The 22,316-nt window shown below is 35.2% G+C and overlaps 1 protein-coding gene and 1 long non-coding RNA gene across 7 annotated transcripts in view; one reads left to right on the top strand and one right to left on the bottom strand.

Annotated features, from left to right (window-relative positions):
- The window catches only part of PCDH9 (protocadherin 9), a 953,843-nt gene that overhangs the window by 904,269 nt on the left and 27,258 nt on the right, over positions 1-22,316 (top strand). The window lies entirely within an intron of this gene.
- Positions 13,487-22,316, bottom strand: part of LOC126940564 (uncharacterized) — an 84,092-nt gene continuing 75,262 nt past the window's right edge. Inside the window, exons 3-5 of the long non-coding RNA XR_007720806.1 lie at positions 21,439-21,509; positions 18,694-18,929; positions 13,487-13,854 (exon numbers count right to left, since the gene is read on the bottom strand). This is a non-coding gene — a long non-coding RNA (uncharacterized LOC126940564). The remainder of the gene's footprint in view (positions 13,855-18,693; positions 18,930-21,438; positions 21,510-22,316) is intronic.

Genomic DNA, 22,316 nt, shown 5'->3' with positions numbered 1-22,316 from the left:
CAAGTTCTTTCCTATTCAGAAATAATGATGTCAAGTTTCTCTCTTTAAACTTACGAAGATACGAACACACAGTCCCCACCCAGCCTAGTCTGCTCTTTTCCATCTGTTCACTTTTCTGAGGCTTCAATCTAAGTGAGCTGGACACTTGCCCTGTTATAGCTTGCAGCCTATACAGCTGCTAGCAAAGTGCACGTAAGTACACACTTCAAGTGTGCATATTTATGTCTCCCTTGAGTGCAGTGAGCCACAAGTTCTCCTCCAATCTGCCTCTGTTCTGCCCTGACTGTGGCCCCATTCTGGAGATTTATGCCCATTGCTATACAAAAGTCCTGTGCCTGTTAGTATAGGATTAGTTCTAGCAAACCAGCTCAGTGCAAGTGTACACCTTGTACCCCAGAATACACCTAGATATAAGACATTTGTTTTGTCTCTGGGTCACTTGCACAGCAGAAAAATCAACAGAATCATTAATTAGGTTGGTGCTTTTCTAGCTCTAATGTGCATAGGAATCAGTTGTAGGTTTGTTAAAATTGCAGGTTCAGATTCAGGAGATCTGAGGTGGGGGCTGGGCTAAGACTTGACATTTCTAACAACCTCTTAGGTGACGCCACTGCCTCAGCAACTTGTGCCACCGTTTGCATAGCCAAAACCTAAAACAGCATTTAAAAGCAAGTGTCTTCTTTTAAAGCAAGTTGGCCAGGCATGGTGGCTCATGCTTGTAATTCCAGTACTTTGAGTAGCCAAGGCATGAGGATTGCTTGAGCTCAGGAGTTTGAGAGCAGCCTGGGTAACAAAGTAAGACCTGGTCTCTACAAAAAAATTAAAACATTAGCTGACTGAAGTGATGCATGATTGTAGTCCCAGCCATGTGGGATGCTGATGTGGGAGGATTGCTTGAGCCCAGGAGAGTTGAGGCTTCAGTGAGTCATGAGTGAGACTGTGTCTCAAAAAAAAGAAAAAAAAAATTAAATTAAAATAAAAAACAAGTAAATAAAGCAAGTCATCTTTCATTTATGAGTAAGTGACAATATATTTAACTTTACACTGTAATACTTAAAAATTTCATAGTACCTGAATTTTACTGTAGGAATATAGATTCAGTGTCTGACTTTTATGTAAGGGCAATGGTAATCAAGATAAAGGCTTCTATGTTAAATAATTTGCCCCTGAAATAAACGTATAAACCCTGCAGAGAATTGAGATTTGCACATTAGTATTAAGACATTCAGAAAATCTACCAATAAAATAATTCCTAGTAATTCAGATTTTGTAAAAGAAAGAAATGTCTGTTTACCCATGACCTACTTGTCATACATTGGGTCATCACACAGGCAGGTGATCTGAGCAGAACGCCTCACCTCTTTGTATAGTGGAGAATCAGATAGTGCCTGTAACTAGAGTTTTTATGTCAGGATTAAATGAATTAACCATGGAAATAACTTAAAAAGAAAGCTTAGATTAAAAAGAATAAAGTCTTTTCAAGAAAGTCAGCATGTGAAGTGTGAAGTGGCACATATTTGGCAGATCCTTTTTGAAGAACATCTTTGAGAGGGTTTAGCTGTCATGTTTTTGAACCACCCTTCCATGGGCATAGCTGAAATGTGAAAAGAACTCAATTTTGTTTGCGATTAAAAATCTACATCTAATCCTTCTAGTATTACATATTGCTCAAATTCATTTAAGCCCATTAGTTTGGGGCAGTAAAAACAAGTCATGTAGTGGAAAAGTGTCACCATGAAAACTATCCCTTCAAGAAAAGATTTTAGGTTCTTTCATGCCTCCCAACTCTACCTTTCTCCTAGCTGAGGAAAATTGCTAGCCTCAGACTAGCTGAGGACAAAAAAAGATAAGCTCCTCAGGACTTTTCAAACATTAGCTGTTTCTTCTCTCTTGCCAAATGAATTTTGGTTTCACCATATAGAGGGTTTAATTTGAAATATTTGAAAATAATATACTGCCATTACATTATTTATTTACTCAAATGGCTAGATATGTGTAATTACTCTGGATTTTTTTAATTGAGGAAAACAATGATTAACTTTTGGTTTGAGAAACCTCATCTTTATCATTCTCTCCAAGTATAGTTGCTCAGGGAAGACAAAGGAGGAAGTTCATGTCAGTAGGTTGCTAAGCCTTAGGAACAGCAGATTTTTAAGAGGTGTTGGGGGATTCAGCTTCAAAGAGAATCAAAATTTTGTGCCTAGAGAAACAAAAACTGAATAAAGGGCATTTTTGATATGATAGAAGTTGTGAAGAAAACCAGAGCAGTGAACTGGAAGAAGCCACAGGTTGCTATAATATTCCCTTTTTTAAAAAGTGCCCCATAGTGTGGATAGAGCTATTTTTTCATTCTGCTATTTGACTCAACCACAAATGCATGTTCAAAAAGATTAAGATGAAAAAGAAAAATGAATGGATGCATTTTATCTGTTTCCTAATGTAAAATAAAGCAATTGCACACACATTGCAAAAAATATATAATCATGACCTGGTGTATTTGCTTAGCAATGCTATTCTGAATGTTTTATTATATTCTAGAAATACTATCTTAATAGTTTTCAACAAAATATCTGTGATGTAAAGAAGCAAGTAAAAGTATGTCTTTGATAAAAAGATGAATTACTAATGTAGTCAGAATGCCAGAGGAATGTGGTTCTCTCTAAAACTTAGGTTAATCAAAAGAGGTGTAGAAAGAGCCCCTTTAGGTTCACCCCCATCCCCCGCCACACACACATCTCTCACAATAAATCATGCTGAGAAGAGAAAGGGCTCACTGAGTGTAATGTCTTAAAAATAGATATTCTCCTATTTAAGAATACTGTTAATTAAGTTTAAAAAATAAAGTAATGCTGCTACTTTCTTTGTTCTCATTACTACAGACAATAAAAATGAATACTTTACTGGATTTGTTTCATCTCACCTGTGATCATAAAAGCTACAACTGTGGCCACGCTGAGGGTTGAAGTTACGTTTTCTCTCTTCTGGTCTAATATACTTTCAGACAATTGCATAGGTGAAAAACTCGTCTCCTGAAACTAAAGGATGTGCATGTTTTTGGTAAAGGTTTTCGTAAATAATCTCAAATCACATGCTGCCAAGAATCTGCCACTGTTTCAAGTTATGGCTATTTGGAGTTCTCGTGTTTTTCTGCCAATGTGAAAATTGGTTTTGTGGAATTGTTTATTGCTGCTTCTTTACTTCTTCTTTTTTTTTTCTCTTCCACCAAGAGAATACTTCATCTCTGCAGAAGCAATGGAAGCCTAAAAAGATAGAAAGTTTTCATGTCAGAAAAATTAAAGTCATAAAGGAGATAGATTTCCAGAATTAAATTAGAATTGAACAAGTCAGTTATGTGTACATCCATCAACCCAGTGGTCAGGATCTCATTTCCACTGAAACAAACTTAGCTAGAGGGCAGATAGAATTTCTCACACAGAACACCCCCTAGCCCTCCACATACGCACACCTTTCACAGTAAATTATGCTGAGAAGAGAAAGAGCTCATCTGCTATTGAATGTAATGTCTTAAAAATAGGTATTCTCTTATTTTAAAATATTGTTAATTAAGTTTGTGAAATAATTATGAAACCAAATATTAAAAAGCTACAGAAAATATTTACTTTCAGACCCAAAATATAACTTTGATGCTGTTTCTATCATTTCTTGCCATCTTAAAATTTGTAAAACCTCTCATTTTAATTATTAGTTATCAAAAAAATGTTAATACTCAATAGGGATAAGTAAGCTAAATCATGTTTTGAACACTTCAGGTTCATGTTCCAGTGCACATGATTCGGTAAGGATTGTGATAATATAGACATAAGAAAGATAGGTGTTAGGGAAGCAGAAAAGGAAGGAAAAACAAAGAGTGGGAATGTGTTAATTGAACACCTACTATGTTCCATGTACTATGCTACATGATTTCCTTCATGTGTTTCAAGAAGCTTTGCAACAATTTTGAGAGGTAGACATTATCCTCCTTATGTATGAATATGAAAACTGAGGTTTTGGCTGCCTAATCAACTTCCCAAAGTCACAAGGCTCACATGTAAAATATACAGTTATCTGGAGCCAGGTCCATCTGATTTCAATGGAGAAGAGAAGCTTGTTCCCTGAATGTGGGCATTCCCTTTATCCATCCTCATTGTAGTGTATGTTATTCAACACTGTTGCCAAATTCTTAGTGGTATTTTGAGTTTCTAAAATCAGGAGCACAGATTTGTCTTCCAAAATCAGACTAAAAATGCATTTAATTACATTTCTCTTCATTTGAAACAAACATTTCTTAAGTAAACATGAGATCTCATTGTCCTTTTATTTACTTTGTGTAGTGGTTATGACTATAATCTGAAAGTCTCCTAGTACAATTTAAAATATCCTTAAATTGCTTGAGATGTCCTTGTCCTAAACTCAGAAATAAAAGTTATTATCAGACATTAATAGCCAAGAAGTCTGTATTTCTGTTTGTTTGTTTTAATGAGTACCTCCAGATGAGTTTGCATCCCATGAAGGCAGTTGGAAATACTGGAAATACTGAATAACAGGATTGCAATTCAATAGTGCGAGTCTTGGGATTAACCAGTTTTGAGATAGGATATAATCATTAAAAGCCAGATATTCTACTCTCATACCTCAATCACCAAGGGCCTTCCAGAATGCAGAACTCTGAGGTCTTTTGGCCAAATCGCCTATGTGGTTTTTCAAAGAAGAGTTATCATTTACTTGTGTGTTTGCATTTATCTCCAAAGACCAAATAAAATGTCCGGGAATAATTTTCAGGGCAATCTAGTTGATAAATACGTATAAATTGAGTAGAAAGTTTTATAATTATTATTGAGTCTAATTTTGACCTTATGTCATTTTTAGTATTTTTAATAAAGTGATTTTATATTTGATATTGGAAATATACCAAATATTGCTTTTACTGTTATTATATTCCCATAGTGATTTTATAGGCATACTCATCACACCATCTACTTAGTATCTGATGTTAATTTATATTCAGATGATCTTCAAACTTTATTTTAGGGAAATAAATACTCCCTAAGGGAAAGAAAAAAAATTATTATAAGGACAAAATTGTCTAATTATTTAACAGTATCTTCTATAACTGCAAAAGAGAATTTTGTTACTTTTTACTTCAGATTTTTAAGAAATGTCTCAGTAGCTTGCATATAATATAATGCATTTAATCTAACTGCCTATATTTACTTGCTGAAAAATAGAGTATTTGGAATTAGGAGGAAGATGCTTCTGGGCTGAGGTTGACAAAACAATCAAAAAATAGTTTCTATGCTGACTTCTCCATTAGGATAAACAAAGAAAATGATGTTAAAGAGCCACAGATTACCAACATGTGTCTTATTATTCAAAACCTAAAAAACATATGAATTATTAAATTTAACTTCAACCTCATTATATCCAACAGCAAACTCATTTATTGTCCTCTTCATAAAGCTACAATAAAATTAAACTATTTTTTCTTTATTTAGGGTCCATCAAAGATTATTTGGCATTTTTAAAAGCATCCATAGGCTATTTTATATTAACATATTTCTCTTCTTTGTAAATTTATAATAAACTTTTAATTCCAAAATCTCTATTAAAATCATTGAGATAGTTTTGTTATTTTTAGAGGGTGACATCATCTCTCTAATTCAGTTTGAACAGCTCTGAAGTACATAACATAGGCCACATCAGGTCTGCATTGTGATTTTGCATTTAGCACCACATCTTACCCACTTCTGACCATCCAAACATGTATTCTCAGTGGGTACAGTACTGTGGATTTTGTAAATTAAAAAAAAAATTCTGCCACGCCTTTAAGTGGGGTACTGAAATGTAGGACAAATTGTTTCTTGTATATACTTTTTAAGTGACACTTACATTGACAAAGTTAACAAGATCTCTAGTAGTCCTATGACTCCTGTACATAGGGAATAGATTCCTACAGAGTCTGTAGACGGGGTCTTTCGTATCTCGTTTATTTGAAAGGTTTCTCTTTCCATTATGTACCCATTACCGCACATGACTGCTTATCTTTAGAAGGGGCCACAGTCCAGAGGATGTTGGGGAATGGAGTTTGACGATCTATTCTCATGGGTTTTCCAGTGTGTGCTCTGCCAAAAGCCAGATTATTGCTAGACCAGTCTTGTGCAGCAAACCTTGCTTGACATTGGCAGTATAGGCCTCTGGAAACCATGCTCTCAAATACAGTAGACACCGCCTTGTACTTTATACTAATATGTTACTGGTTTATGAAGAAAATAGTCAAGTTCCTCTTATTTATTGTTAAAAATCATAAAATAAAAACTCTCAAGAAGAAAAGTTGTAGAGTCAAAACATATTTCACAGTAACACAATATTTCATCCTGCCTACCACTGTGGCTATAAGTTTTGAAATCAGACATCTCTTGGTTTAAATCCTTTCATGCCCACTTAATAGCTCAGTTTTTTTATACAAATTAATGTTTCTGATTTTACATTTATTCTTTGCCAAAATAAGAATAAAAAGATCTACCTCTCAAGGTTATTAAGAATTACATAAGATAATGTGTATCTGATATTGGCATGGTCCCTGGTATACAAGTACTCCAAAAATGTTAGCATTTTTTGTTTGTTCACTTAATTGGTTTTATTGGTTTTATGTTGGTGTTGGTTGTCAGTGTTGCTGTTATTATCTAAACAAGCTAACAAGCTAGGAAATACCTAAATATTATTAAGCATGTAGAAAATGTCAGAGCTAGCTCGATTTTAAGAGGAGATAAGTAGGAGATGACACAACTCTCAAAAATCAAATGAGAAAAACAATTAGGATCTAGAAATGTTGTACTTCAATGTAAGTAGAAGTGAGTTTGCTCATTGGATAAGGATGACTGCCTATTGCTTTCTTTTATATGTCCTGCTGGGCTAACAAATAATAACACCCTAAGCAAATAGTAATGATTTCTATAGTGTATGATTTTGACTTAGGCAACTGTGATGTGATGAAAAAAAAAAAACGAGGGTTTGAAAGCTATTTAGATGAATTTCAGTCCTAACTATGCCACACATGGTTTTATGAAGCTTTAGGCAAGATTCATGTCTTCTTTCATCACCTATTGAATAGATAGGTATAGAAATACCTATTTGGGGGGAGTAAAATTAAATAATATGAAACTAATGAATATAAATATGCTGTAAAATATTACATGGTTATATGGGGTAGCTTGTAGTATACAATTACAGTTTCAAATATAGAAATTCATGCCTTTATCTGATCTTCATAAAATATGAATCAAAAGAACATTTTTTGTTGTGAAGCTAATAGGAGTGTGTGCCCTGAGTCACAAATATTCCACCGAGTAAGCATGAAAAGTAAGTTATAAAGAAAAATTAGTTGTATGGTATGACCTGACAATAAAACTGATTTTTAGTAGTAAAGACATATTTATTCTAAGAGTGAGTATTAGATTTTCCAGAGAAACAGAAAAAGTGAGATTTAAAAATTTGGCTCACATGATTGTGGAGGCTGGCAAGTCCAAACTTTGTATGGTAGGAGGGCAGGCTGGAGAGAAGAGTTGATGTTGCATTCTGGAGGCAAAATTTCCCCTTCTGTTGGGGGTCTCCATCATTTATCCTCTTAAAATCTTCAACCTGATGGGATGAGGCCCACCATCCACATTATGGAGGTGTTTTCTTTACTTAAAAGCCTGCTGATTTATCAACCATAAAAAAGAATGAAATACTGTCATTTGCAGCAACAGCAATGTGCCCTTATTTTAAGTGAAGTGAGCTAGACACAGAAAGCCAAATATCACATATTCTCACTCATATGTGGGAGATTAAAAGGTTGGTATCATAAAAGCAGAGTGCAGAATGGTGGCTACTAGAGGCTGGGAAGGGTAGTAGGGTAGGGAGATGAAGAGAGGTTGGTTAATGGGTTAAAGAAACACAGTTTGATAGAAGAAATAAGTACAATATGTTTGATAGCACAGTAGAGTGACTGTAGTTAACAAAAAAGCATATTTGAAAATAGCTAGAAGAGAATATTTGGAATGCTCTCAACCCAAAGAAATGATCAATGTTCAAGTGATAAGTATCTTAATTACCCAGATTTGATCATTACACATTGTATGCATGTATCAAAATATCACATGTATAATTATTACATATCAGTAAGAGTTTACTGATGTAAATGTTAATTTCATCTGAAAAATACCTTCACAGGGACCTTTATATTGATGACTGGCCAGATATCTGGATTCCATGGCCTAACAAGTTGACATAGAACATTACCCATCACAGGGTCACATGCATTTTTTACAGAATTGAACTTAAATCATTCTGTTAGTAATATATACTTTAAGCATCAAAGCAAACATGCTGAAACAAATATTTTCTTGATGCTTATTCTAATCAACAAAAATAACCCTTCAAAACCTTTTTCTGAAAGAAGTCTAAGTTTTCCTGTTTCCATTTTTAACCTGTAATTTTTATACAAAAGAAAAAGACAAACAAAATGAAAAATAAAGTTCTCTGTTCTTAGGTCATTCTATTTTAAAATTTCTATCTAAAGTAATTTTTATCCTTCACAGAGGTAGTTGGTCCTTGGGGACCCAACTGTTTACTACAAGACAGAGAAGAAAACATTTTGCCAAAGGACAGTGGCTTGAGGCTGGATTGTGCAGAACATGGCACCCTGCTGGTCTGGCCATCATACAGGGTGCCTAGTCCATCTTTTCTACCTCAGTGCTATACTGCTGTAGCAAAGGGAATTTCAGGTTTCTGATGTCGCATGCAGTTAATGACTGGGAGCAGGTTAAAAATAAAATCTCCATTGTATCCTTTGACAACTACGCTAAGACTACTATATTATTCTTGTTCCTGCAAATCTACACATACTACTTGCTTATTTATCTTACCTAAGATAAAAGTTCCTTATTCTTGTCTTTTTACATCTTACCTTGCATTTGACATGTGCTAGTAAGAAAGCCTTCCTTGCAGTGGGAATTCTGTATGTTTTCCATTCTATCATAATTAAAAGTCTTTGCCGTTGTAAATGCCACCTTTAGGTTAAATATAAACCAAGCATCTGTCAGCATCAATGTAAGAGAGCAACTAATGCCTTAAATGCTAAGAGAGTAAAACTCAAACTACGTTGAAATGAGCTTGTCATCTCAATGAACATTCATAAACGCATTCCTGTTTAGTTCTGTGAAAGAGGAGAATTAATAAGTACATAAGTTTTCACATAGTGATTATACACACACACACACACACACACCTTTCTTTAGAGTTGTGCTAAACAGTGTGATTTTTCTAATGCACACTGCTCTGTCCCCTTCTCCTCTGGTTCCTTTTGCCCAAAATGTCCTTCCTATGGAATAGATCCCAGGAGTCATCCTCCTAGGAAGCTTTCTCTGACCACCCCTCCTCTGAGAGGCTAGACCTCAGTGCTTTTATAGCACACGAGTATCTCCCTGTCATAGCATTTTCACCTCCTCTGTTGACTTGTGTGCCTCATCCATGAGATTTAAGTGTTCCTTAAAGGTCTTTGTTTCCCTAGAGACCAGCACCGGAGTCCATAGAATCATCAGTATTTATTTGGTGAGCCAGTGAGCTACCAAAAAGTAATAAATTGGTGAACAACTGGTGAGCTCCATTGATTCAAGAATTAGAACTGTGTCAATTGTATTAATGAAAGGGTTTGGCAGCATTCTCTTTTGAAAAAAATGAAGATTATCATGGACAACAGTGGCTTGTTCAGAGCTGATTGAAGACCTCATTCTAACAAGGTGTGTGCTCGCTGGCATATATCTTCTTGTTTCTGGTTTCCTCCATCTCCTTTGAATGGGCACAGCAGTATCGCTTCATAGTGGAAAGTTACTTAGCATGTCTAAATGCCTCAGAAGTTTGGAAGGAAATTCTTTCCTAGGTAAGCCAAGGAGCGTGGAGAGGCTTTGAATCCTCATTTTAGTGGGACCACTGAGAGCAGCCTTCTCTTTGCTTTTTAGAAAACACCTGCTGGCAACCTTGAGTCTCTGTCATCTCCCTGACTGCACTCTCTTCCTTTGCTTTATAACATTTATCACAATCTGCAATTACTTTAATTTAGCATTTGGTTATCTCACTGCAGGACTACCAAGGAGGCAACATACAGAATCCTCCCTTCTGTAGCCCCTCTCTATTTTCATTTAATCTTTCTGTAGCCTATCTCCTAAATAAACATAGAAGTTAAATAAATACATTGTGCTTCAGGTAAAGTCTCATAGCTTTCTTGCCAAGGAACCTGTTGTTCCTAAGTTCCGAGACAGAGCAAGTCTGAATTGCCTACTCATTTATTGCCACTTAAGTGTAACCCTCATAGGGATACTCTGTCTTGTTCCTAGTTGTACTCCCTATACCTAGCAGAGTAACTGAAACAATCAGAGGATCAATAAAGATTTGCAGGAAAAACAAACCTTCTGCTAATTCATTTGGGTTGATCACCAGTTTCAATAATTTTTCTCATTAAGTCATAAAACATTTTGGGCCATTTTATACTACTTAAAAAATTTATTTCACCAAATCTTCAGATAATTTTGGATCATTTATATGATAGTCCCTTAATGCATGTGGTTATGCCCAATGAGAAATTCCAGCAAGTGTTAATTCAAATAAAGAGATGTATTATAACCATTTGTTTGTCCTCTTGCGCTCATGAAGTTTGGGGCCAGAGGACTCCCATAATAATATTTCAGTATGTGTTGACCAACCTTCATCTCATTCATGTATAGATTTGCCAAGACTGGATTTTTCCCAGTAACAATGAGAGATGACTATAATTTGAAAAGTCTCCCCAGTTGTATGGAAGCCTTGGAGCCTTGTTTGTCTTATTTTTTATGCAACATAAATTATTGTTTTAAATAACTGATTAAGTTCCAGGATATGCAAACACACATGTATGTACACACACACAAACACACGCACACATACACAGACACACAAACTTTCTCTTCTCAGCACAGTTTAAATATGTGTCCATGATTTTCTGAGACTGATTCGACTGACTCCTAATCAGGATCCTTCCAAGTATAATTTTCTCTTACAATGGCAAAGTACATTATGAGATATTATCTCAGATGTAAATAAAATATCCTGCAACACACATTTATTCTCAACAAATTTCATAGCCTGTCAGATGTGAGCCTAATTTTTTCCAAACAGTATCCTTTTTGCTTAAAATACAGTAGCCAGTTCAGGAACAATCTTGTGCTAAGGCCGGATGTGATGAATAGAGGCCATTCGCACTTGAACACATAGCACACTGCTGGCATTTGTTTTATGCAGAATTGTATGATTACGTGCAGGGTTTCTTTTTTCTCTCAAGTAAAAATAAAACAAGTCTTAAAAGCCTATAAGATCTATTTCTTAACTCTACTATACCAGAAAAATTTAATTTTTTTCTGGAAGTTATTTTGTCCTTGATCTTTTCTTTTAAGACTGGGCTTTTTTTCCCCCTGACAAATTACATTTTCCTCCTTTCACCTTAGCAGAGGAGTAGGGTGGAAAACAAACCCAGCACTGTCAACAAATCTGTCCAGTGGGCTATAGTTGAAGCACAGTAGGTGTTGGCAGAAAGAATGAGAGTCTGAAACATGGTAAATATGCAGCATGGGCAAGTGCTTATGGTGGGTGCTGAATTTTGCCGCAGGACATGCTGAGGCAGACACTTGTATAGACAACTGCTTCTAAATATGTCACTGGATCAGCAGGAAACAGAAGATCTCCCCACTTGTACTTTCAATTCTGAAAATGGGACCCTATGAGCAATTACTTGGTGAATTAGCAAGCATCCTGAATAAGCAGCCAGTGCCAAGCTATTGGACCAGTGGATTTTAAAGAGCAGAGAAAAACAGGAAGAGACTATCAAAATAAGTACTGAACAGACTTCTATATGATTCATGCCATGTGCAAGTGGCGTGTAAGGGAATGAAGTGATGGAGTGCAATACTTCTCAGCCAGTCTTGCTATTGAGCACTTCCAAAGTGTTTCTAATCCTCTAATTGGGTTAAATTCATTTAATTAGCACTGAAAAGATGCAGTTTAAGTGCTTAATACAACGTTTATATTCACAACAGCTACCAGATGTTTTTATTGTAGCTATTGCAAAGTTATGCATTTTTTTTCTAGAAATGCAGTACTCTCTTATAATAAGAAAGACCTGTTTTGCTTCAGTAGATTTTGGCTAAGCTAGAAAAGAAAATTCATATATATATATATGTGTGTGTGTGTGTGTGTGTGTGTGTGTATGTATATATAGTGCTATCTGTATCATTTTAGAGAGGCCTATTTTTATACTTTCCATTCATCCTACCTGTGCACAATTACATTTACACACAAACTTCACAACGCACACATGGAGACACACAGGCACATACTATTCAGAGCTGAGAAACAGTAAGGCTGTCTTTGGTTGACAAGGGTTAAAAAGTGATCCCTGGATATTTTATTAAAAGCCCATTCCATGTATTAGCCACAGGGAAAGATGTTAGAGAGCACCATGAATCATATTGTTCTTCATCAACTGGGGACATTCTTTTTACAGTGCTATACTCTCTCAAGGAAAAAGGAACTTGGAAAACGTTGAGCATAGATTCCTTAGGGGAACAGGGCTGGGAAATGAGGAGGAAAGATACGGGGAGGTGAGATAATTAGTTGAAATTATATACTTGAATTGAATCTGCACCTTCAGTCACTGAGCAGCTCCCAGAATCAGTTAATGCTAACTTTTTAAAACATTTATTTTCAGACTGTTTAATCTAGTTTTCCTAGATCTCAGTAAAAATCAGAATAATTGTCAAGCATTCAGTGTCTGCCAATCACACAGTCATATAGGCAACTATGGCTGAGGGCTTTGACTCAAAGTTATAGTTATAAAAGCACTGAAATTACAGTTTAGTCTCTAGCAGAACCTACCTTGGTTAAATGATATATGCTGTATGACATGACTTACTATTTTCGGTCTTCCTCTATTATAACTTCACAAATTCCTAAATTCCTATAGTTAACATAGAGCAAAAATACAGCATTTAATTTAAAGTGGAAATACTTTTTAACTTATTTTCTTGAAAATAAGAAAAGAAAAGGTAAGTGGAAAGCTGTTAGAAAATGACATTTTTGAATGGTTAACTGAAAACTGACAAATTAAAATATTAACTATAGTTCAGGGACAAAAACAAGGTTTAAAAATTACTTCTTTAAGGTAATTTCCAGTTAAAAAATTAATGTTCAGCTCTTAGGGACAGTCTCCAAGAAAACATGCTTCGATATTTCTTTGAAACTCAATTCAATATCTTTGTCTAAGGGAAAAAAAAAAAAATCACTTCTTGACTGGAGAAATCATACTGAAACCCTAAAGTGCTTACTCGTGCTGCTGCTGTCAGTCACATGCGTCACACTTGGTGACTGTCCTCAATCCAGGCAGAAAACCCATTCTCAGTTAACATGGATCACTTGGAAAGAATATAAACTACTCCACTGCCCTTAAGACATATAGACGTCAACTCTCACACAGGTTGCTTGAGTGCTCAGTAGAAATGAGAGCAGTCTGGGAGGATTCTGTTATACAGGGAGGCTAGATCATAATACCACCTTGTAAATTTTTTGTATTTTAGATAAAAACAAAATAATGAATAAATAATATACTAATAACCCACCTTAACTATTGTATCCTTTGCGATAAATGATAATGTCATACTTCTAAGGCACTTCTTACTTTCCTATTTTTCTTCTGGTGCTGTCAAGGTACCCTTGAGTTTAAATGATGTGAGCCTACTGAATCAGAGCTGAGCCAGTATTATTTGTGTCTGAAAAATATTCCTGGTTTGATTTCTGTAATTAAAAAAAGAAAGAATAAAAGTAATAAATTATAATAATTTGGTAAAGCATTTTGTTCAATGCTTCAAAATTATTTTGGAGGAATAAAATATTTCTGGCCTTGATGAGAATAAATCTATGAAGACTAAAAACTGACTGATGAATTTTATGCAACAACTAATTATAGATTACCCTACATCCATTTTGGATGCTTAATAGGATCTTTGAAAGGTTAGTGATATTTTATTTATGTTTTCAACATTGATCTTTAATAAGTAACTAAAGGCATATTAATTAGATGTCAGATGATACCAAATCAGTCCCAAGGATTGTGGAGAAATATAGCTTTAGAGAGATTAAAGACTTAGGCAGGAATAAACAAAATAAGTTCATTCTAGGTTTCACAGCTGGGGAGATAGAGTGTAAGAATTGGGATGCATTGGTTATACATCCTTCATTCTACTTTGTAATGATTACATACAATCTTCACCTAGTACATTTATCTACTTGATTTCTGATGCTCACAATAGCCTCATAATGCATCAGGTATTATACTTCACAATTTTATAGATATAGAATTTAAAGTGCAGAGAAAATACATAAGCCCTCCAACGTCCACTGCTATAATAGCATAGGTATTTGAACTTCGGTGCTCAAAATTGAGTCCAGAGCTCTAGTCCACACTACACTGCCTCTCAGTGTATGTTTTACATACTTACGTAGTGCATATTTTTGTTTCTCCTAGGTCAATATTTTTAAAAGAGTTTTAATATGGTACATGTAGGGAAAAGGAAAGACACACAAAGGACATAGTTCCAAACAAAACAATCTTTTTTGCTTCTCAAAGTTCTACACTTAGTGGTCTCCCATTCTCCTATTTATGGAGGTGAGATCCCCAAACCAAAATAATTCAAAGTACATTTTGAGAGCGTAGTAGATTGTTACCCTTCTTTCCACCAAACATGGAACTAGATACTGGGGCTTTATGATACAGCATGGGAGATTTAGGTTAATGAAAGCACGAGAAGCATCCCTGATATCAAAACTTTAATGCATGTCAATCTGGCAACAGGTTTACTGTGGAGGTTTTTCCTTAGCATCCAAAGCAAACTAACACATATTACATTCTTAGTAATGTGACTTGGTGTATTTACTTCAGAGTTTGATACGGCTATTCCTAAGGCTTTGTGTACAAAAGCGTATGTTAAACTTTGGAAAGATAATTGTATTAAGAAAGACAAATTGGACTGCCTTGGAGAGGAAACGAAACACAGAAAACAAACAAACAAACAAACAAACAAACAAACAAACCCTCACTGTTTGTAGACAAGGAGCCCAGCTTATAACTATCGGGCATGTCTGAGCGATAAGCCGCAGGTCTGAAACTGTGCTTCAGTTGGGTGGGGAAGAGGAGGCATTTTGTTTTATATTTTTAATAGTTTTTAAAACTTAAATTCATACGTTTATTTTTATGTATAAAGTTTAAATATTGGATACAATTTCAAGATGTCTTTGGCCTTTTTTCACTCAGGAATATAATTATCATGAATTAAAATGCATTATGTGGCTAGGTGCAGTGGTTCACACCTGTAATCCCAATACTTTGGAAGGCCGAGGCAGGTGGATCACCTGAGACCAGGAGCTGGAGATCAGCCTGGACAACATGGCGAAACCCCATCTCTACTGAAAGAAAAAAAAAAAAAAATTATCCAGGCATGGTGGCGCATGCCTGTAGTCCCAGGTACTCGGGAGGCTGAGGCAGGAGAATCGCTTGAACCCGGGAGACAGCTTGCAGTGAGCCAAGATCGCGCCACTGCACTCCAGCCTGGGCGACAGAGCGAGACTCTGTTTCAAAAAAAAAAAAAAAAAAAAAAAATACACATCCATAAAATTGTTCAGGTGTCAATGTGTATGTTTACAAAGCAATGTAAAATACATGACTCAATCTCAAAAGATTTATAATGGGAAAACATGGAATACTGGGGAGACAGTCAAGAGAACACTGCATGGGTTACATAAATGTAAGTGGGAAAGGATTGATAATTAAGTTTTATCCACCCGTACTCTGGTTTCAAACATGTAATGATGTAATCAAGATGGTAAGGAGGAAAATATTGTCCTCATACTTAGAGCAGACTACTAAAAATGTGAAAAGCCAGAGGCTGGTAAAAACAAGGTGGTTGGAGTTTTCTGGACATGAAACAACCCGAAACTGGACAGAGGTTTGATAGAGTACTGAGAGGAATAATGTACCTGAGACATATAACAAGGGAAAAATAAGCCACACTTCCTGTCAGTTTTCTGAATAGGAGGTGGGAATGATCTGACAATTTTACTTCATTACGATTGTAATGAACCTGTGCTTCAAAGCTATTTAATTCTAATTCAGTCAAACTCCATAGACACAAGATCACATAGTTAATCTAATTCTGTGACTATTTTTTTTTTTTAGTATCATTTGAAAGTACTTGTATTCACTAATAGCAACCAGAAGTCTTAGCTTTGAAAATTGTGAATAAAATAAGAGTGACCTCCCATTGATATATGCTTGGATTAAATATATGTACCAGGAACAGCGACCCTATAGAAAATATGTGTGGTATGTAAATGTAAGTGCACATGATCATTCTTAAGTACCATTAGTCTAAGTAAATTCTGAAATGATGTACGGGAAGGCATCCTTTATCTCTCTGAAGGCTAGCTTACTTAATAAAGAAAATCAGAAATTTAACCTCGTCAGCTCTATCTGTGGAATAGGCTGACATAGTTTAACTCTACACAAATGTTATCTCTGCCTTTAACGTTATTTTGGCTTCTGGAAACTTTTTTTCCTCCATCTCATAGGCTACAGAAAACTCATCATAAGTCCTAGAGACATCATGAGTGCCTTTTAACCTTAATTCATGGAACTGGGAAGCAATCTGTTAGAGACCTAAAGACCAGCGCTTATCCTTCTCATCTTAATAGAATAGCTTTCTGAATAGCTATTCTCCCTCAGCAAAGACCACAACATCCATTGCTAGAATGAAATGGCAAATATGTTTCATATAAGACTAAAACTAGCTATGGAATTCATTGTACAAATACACATCAAGTTTGTATTACAGGGACCCCACGTGTTTTGTTGTCCAGAATTTGAGCAGTGTAACAGATTTCTAGTGAAAAATATTGCTACTATCTTATTACTACAATAAATGATATTCTTATGAGTTATCATGGGTATAATATTTATAACTTAGTCAAATTTTAGATGGAAACATTTTAGATCTAGATTACTAGATGCTGACATCTAGTATCCCACAATTGAAGTGAGAGATGACAGATGCTCTAAGTTTGCATATGTGTCCAGGTTTACTCAATTTTAGCATGAGTAAAACTTTAAGGTTCTGATGACCAACATGAAAATATTGGTGACAGAACTCTACAGTGGTAAAACTTGGTGAATTATATTAATCTACATGTTTTGAATATTTCCAGATTATAGATGATGTCTTTCTGTGTTTATAAAATTAATTGCTCTGCTTGCTTAGGAAATTTAACTTTCTGTTACACTTCGCCTTGCAATTAGCTTTTCTGTGCCACTCTTACACTGCCTATCCTACCTTTTCAAATGTTTTATTATATAGAATGGCCAGTGGCTGCACTTTCACTTGAGGCTATTGTAATTGGCACATATAGTTTTATTTTATTTTGGTCATGCTCATTGTAATTACCATTATTCATCTAAAATTAATATCCTCTATCAATAACAGGCAGCAGCATGTGGCCTTGTTTTTGGAATTAGAAGCTCTAAATTCATCCCAGGTCGAAGTAACTTGTGACTTTTAACAAGTCACTTTATCTCTCTAACCCACTCTTCTTAATGGAAATAATGGGGTTAAGGGGAATGCTCTCTAATGTTTCTCTTGGACAGTTAAAAAACAGCAGGTTTTGTCTACAATATTCACCAATAGATCTACCTTTTTTTATCTTGTGAAGGGGAGCAGATGGCAGGATAGTGGAGCAGGATTGTTATATAGCAGGACCCCTTAAGTATTCTCTCAGATGCAAAAGGAAGCTCCCGCCTCATGGGTTTCCCATGGTCTTTCACAGTTTGCCATCTTTGTCTACAGTACTCTGCTCAGAGCTCATCTGTCTTCCTCTCTAATAGTCCTCCTTTAGAAAAAGTAAAAGAAGAGGAGGGTGGAGCAAGAGAAGAATTGTGATCAGAAAGGAATTCTTATCTTACAGAGGGAAGTCACAATGCATATAGGCAATGTGCATTTTAGTGATGCAACTTCTACTGTGTTTGCTGAGCCAAGAAAGTTAGACAGAGAAGAGAGACAGTTTCAATAGTCCAGATGGTCATTCCTTCCAAGGATACTAAGCAGATGCCCCTGAGTAAACCGCTGTGGGTGACAAATGTATGTGTTCCCTCAAAGCTCATGCTTCTCAAAATGTAAGCATCTTGACATCCTGAATGCACTTCAAGGATAGCTTTGACTATACTTGAATTTTGTCTTCATCACTCACTATAAAACCTACTTAAGATGTGATGCTGCCATAGGTTTCAAAAAAAAAAAAAAGAAGTTCCAAAGCAAAACAAAACCAATGAAAGGGAACAAAATAAAAATCTGTTTACCATAAAAGAATTTCCATACTGCCCACAAAATCTACACTTTAAAAGAGATAATGCAAATTACAAGAGAGAAGCCAAAGAAACAAAACTATTTAATTTCTTAGAAGAAAACCAAACCGTTCTTTGTTTCTTCAGGAACACAATGATTTTTTAAAATCTTATTATTTTTGCCATAATTTTTTGCATGCACATATATGTATATTTTTATTGCTTATTATTGCCTGTAAATGGCTTACTCTTTCTTCTGCAATTATTCCTTAATAATTCAATTCACCAAGTGGAAGTGGAAGTTTCTAGTTTAAGTGCAACTGCAATTCCCCTCTTAAAATGTTATAATAGTTCCTTTCCTAAAGTTAATTTTTGAAGTAATGTCAAATGTTCTCCAAAAATGTTTGGGAGGATATGAAGACTCATTTAAAATGATTCTTAGAGGTCCATTTCCTTATTCTTCTCTATAAGCCAGTCATCAAACCTAAAAGAGAACCAGAGACCAAGGATTTTAGGTGTCTTGACGAGTCATGTTATGTATCATAATTAACATCTGCACTGCTAATCTTGTCAAGAAAGGAAAATACTGAATATGTTAACGCTTGGAAATGCAGTAATTCTTTTCCACCTTATCTTAATAGTTCTGTTAAAACTGTATTTTTGCTTTTAAAAATGGAAACATATAACACATCACAGTTCACAGTGAAATAATTTTTCTGTTAAGTCTGGTTAGAATAATTTTTAAAAAGAGCCAGAGAGCTTTACCACAACATAGTTTTTGTAATCCATTTGAGCATGAAATATATAAAGATGTTTTTTATACATCTAGTTTTGTTAGCAAAGCTGAGAGTGAATATATGTGCCTACATAAATGAAATCAAAATGTCCAATAAATACTAATTATAAAATCACTGGATCTACTTCAGAAAATTTCATGTCATTGATTCTTAGAGTATATAATTTCCAATGCCTGTATAGCTTATTTTTCTATCTGAAAAAACAAGTTCTTGAATTAATAAGGATTCTATCATGCAGTCGCCAACAAGTATGCTGTTAAATAAACAGAGGAAATGTGGCCTGTGCCTGATTCTCTAATGATATGAAGGAAGCAGATGGCTTGAGAAAAGATGTGTCAGTGCAAGATGGTACATCATAAACAGGCATATATTGCCAGCTTACCTTAAATCCAGCCTGCTTTCCAGTCTCTAAAGATCCATTAGTGCTGCCACTCAAATTGAACTTAACCGTGTCAGATTTTTGATTGATATCTTTAAACACGTAAGCAGTATAGACAATCTATGTGAAACTGAACTGTGGCCATTTTCACAATCAGTACTGATCATCCCAGCCACAATGATCATAGGTTAATTTATACCTGTCATTGAGATAACCCGAGGGAATGGAACGGCTTGGCTTTTCTCCATTCGCTTGGTACATTTTGTTAGGGACTTGAGTACTCTGAACCCAGAATGTATTCTCATAGAAAGAAATTTTTAAAAGCAAAAATCTAGCATGTCCTTCAAGAAAACAGAGAACAATAATGTGACACAAATTTAGCATCAATTTCAAAGAATAATAATAATGATAGTAATCACACCCCCCCCCATGCTCCCAAATATACAGTGTGTGGCTCTGTCAATGTAATTTATATCATTTTACCCATTTCACATATAATTTAAATTTAATGAAGTTGATGAGGAAGTCACATCACAGGCTTAGAATATTCTAGTCCATTGGCACTGAAGCTAAGTAAAATGGACCCTGGGGTGTCAAGCAAGGGAAGAAACAAAGAATGGATGACAAGAAATAAAACATCTACTCCATAGTGAGCTCCAAAGAAGAAACTTCAAGCAGCCTTGAAAGAGAAAACACTAAAAAGTAATTTTAAATCTTATAGGCAATTAGAAAACACAGGGTTTGCTCATCTTTTTGCATGAGTGATTAGAATTTTTGTTTGTTTGTTTTCTTTTTAAATAAATGCTCTGTATGTTTACAAACATGACCTACTCATCTATAGTGACCATTTTAATTAAACAAACAAACCAATGAAAATAGGTTCGAATTTCAATGTATTTAACAGACCATCTTAGGAATTCAAAAGGCTCTGAGCTAGGCAGCCAGCCAAACAACACACTTTCAAAGAGCACTAGCTCCTAAGGTAGTAGCGATGACCATTAACCAAAAAATGTAGTTTATATCAGTTCAGATCTGCTGTTGGCATCACACTGATCATCCATGCTCAATCACCTGGATTCCATCTTCAAAAATCTGATCTTTATATAAGGAAAATGTAATTCGCTGTTGTGATTTCTAGTTCATATTTTAAAATGAGTTAGTTTATAATCTGCTCACCCCCTGCAAACAAGCATATTAAAAAATCATTAAATCATTATTTTATAACAAATGAAGAGTGATCTAATGGCAGATTAGCATTCAGCTTCTGAGGAAAAACTTCGGTATGTTTCCTGTTTCATGACTTTGGGTTTCTTCAACTTAATGTCATAGAACTTGAAGAGCAGATTTTAATCATTTGTATATTTTTACAGTTTGCTTCAGGAGCCCTATAAGCTAAGATAGTGTAGCAAGGCCTGGTATACGTCTTAAACTCTGCCTGAGGTGTTTGTAACATATCCAATTGAAAGGAGAATACATTGTGGTGGCTATAACAGTGATTATCAAGAAGCCATGCTTTTGATTTAGTGAAAAACACTCTGAAAGGAAAAGAAACTTGGTTCAGTAGCCTTGCTTAAAGGAAGAACATGCACGCTATATGTGATGATCTTAAAATCATCTATTTAGTCAAATAACACCATTTCAACCTCTATCACGTGTGTCACATTTTAATCAATGAGGCTTGGGAAGTATAATTAAGACCCACATAATATGGTTACATTAACTAAAATAATACTACTGTCAACAAGGTAGTCCTAAAACAGCTTATTTATGAATAAATAGGCAGAACATATAGTTATAGATTCTCTCAGGATACATACGCCAAGTAATTCATTAGTTAGAACATGGTCATGAAGCATGCTGTTTGTTGGTATTCCATTTACATTTCATGCTGAAAGGGAGAATATTTGGGAGTGTTTCAGACAGACAAAAAATACTTTTAGTGATTGATTTTGAACCAAAGCCAATTGTTCTAGTAAACAGCTTAACTTTATAAATCTTGCCAAAGATTCACAGATCTTGAAACCTTTGACTGTCATCTAGATTAAAAAATAAAGGTTCACTGTGCAGTTCACTTTTATTAGGAGAAACAGACTGACATCCTAAGCAGTATTGATAATATTTGGTGAGGGCCGTCTTACGATTTTATTAATGTGGTAGACTGAGGCACAGAGGCCATGTCAAGAACTCAAAAAAGGAATTACTAAATATACAATCATGTCATCTGCAAAGAGGGACAATTTGACTTTTTCTTTTCCTAACCGAATACCCTTGATTTCTTTCTCTTGCCTGATTGCCCTAGCCAGAACTTCCAACACTATGTTGAATAGGAGTGGTGAGAGAGGGCATCCCTGTCTTGTGCCAGTTGTCAAAGGGAATTTTTCCAGTTTTTGCCCATTCAGTATGATATTGGCTGTGGGTTTGTCATAGATAGCTCTTATTATTTTGAGGTACGTTCCATCAATACCGAATTTATTGAGCGTTTTTAGCATGAAGGGCTGTTGAATTTTGTCAAAAGCCTTTTCTGCATCTATTGAGATAATCATGTGGTTCTTGTCTTTGGTTCTGTTTATATGCTGGATTATGTTTATTGATTTGCGAATGTTGAACCAGCCTTGCATCCCAGGGATGAAGCCCACTTGATCATGGTGGATAAGCTTTTTGATGTGTTGCTGAATCCGGTTTGCCAGTATTTTAT

This window comes from Macaca thibetana, chromosome 17 (assembly GCF_024542745.1).
Source record: "Macaca thibetana thibetana isolate TM-01 chromosome 17, ASM2454274v1, whole genome shotgun sequence".
NCBI lineage: Eukaryota > Metazoa > Chordata > Mammalia > Primates > Cercopithecidae > Macaca > Macaca thibetana.
This window is presented reverse-complemented; position numbering and strand designations above follow the sequence as displayed.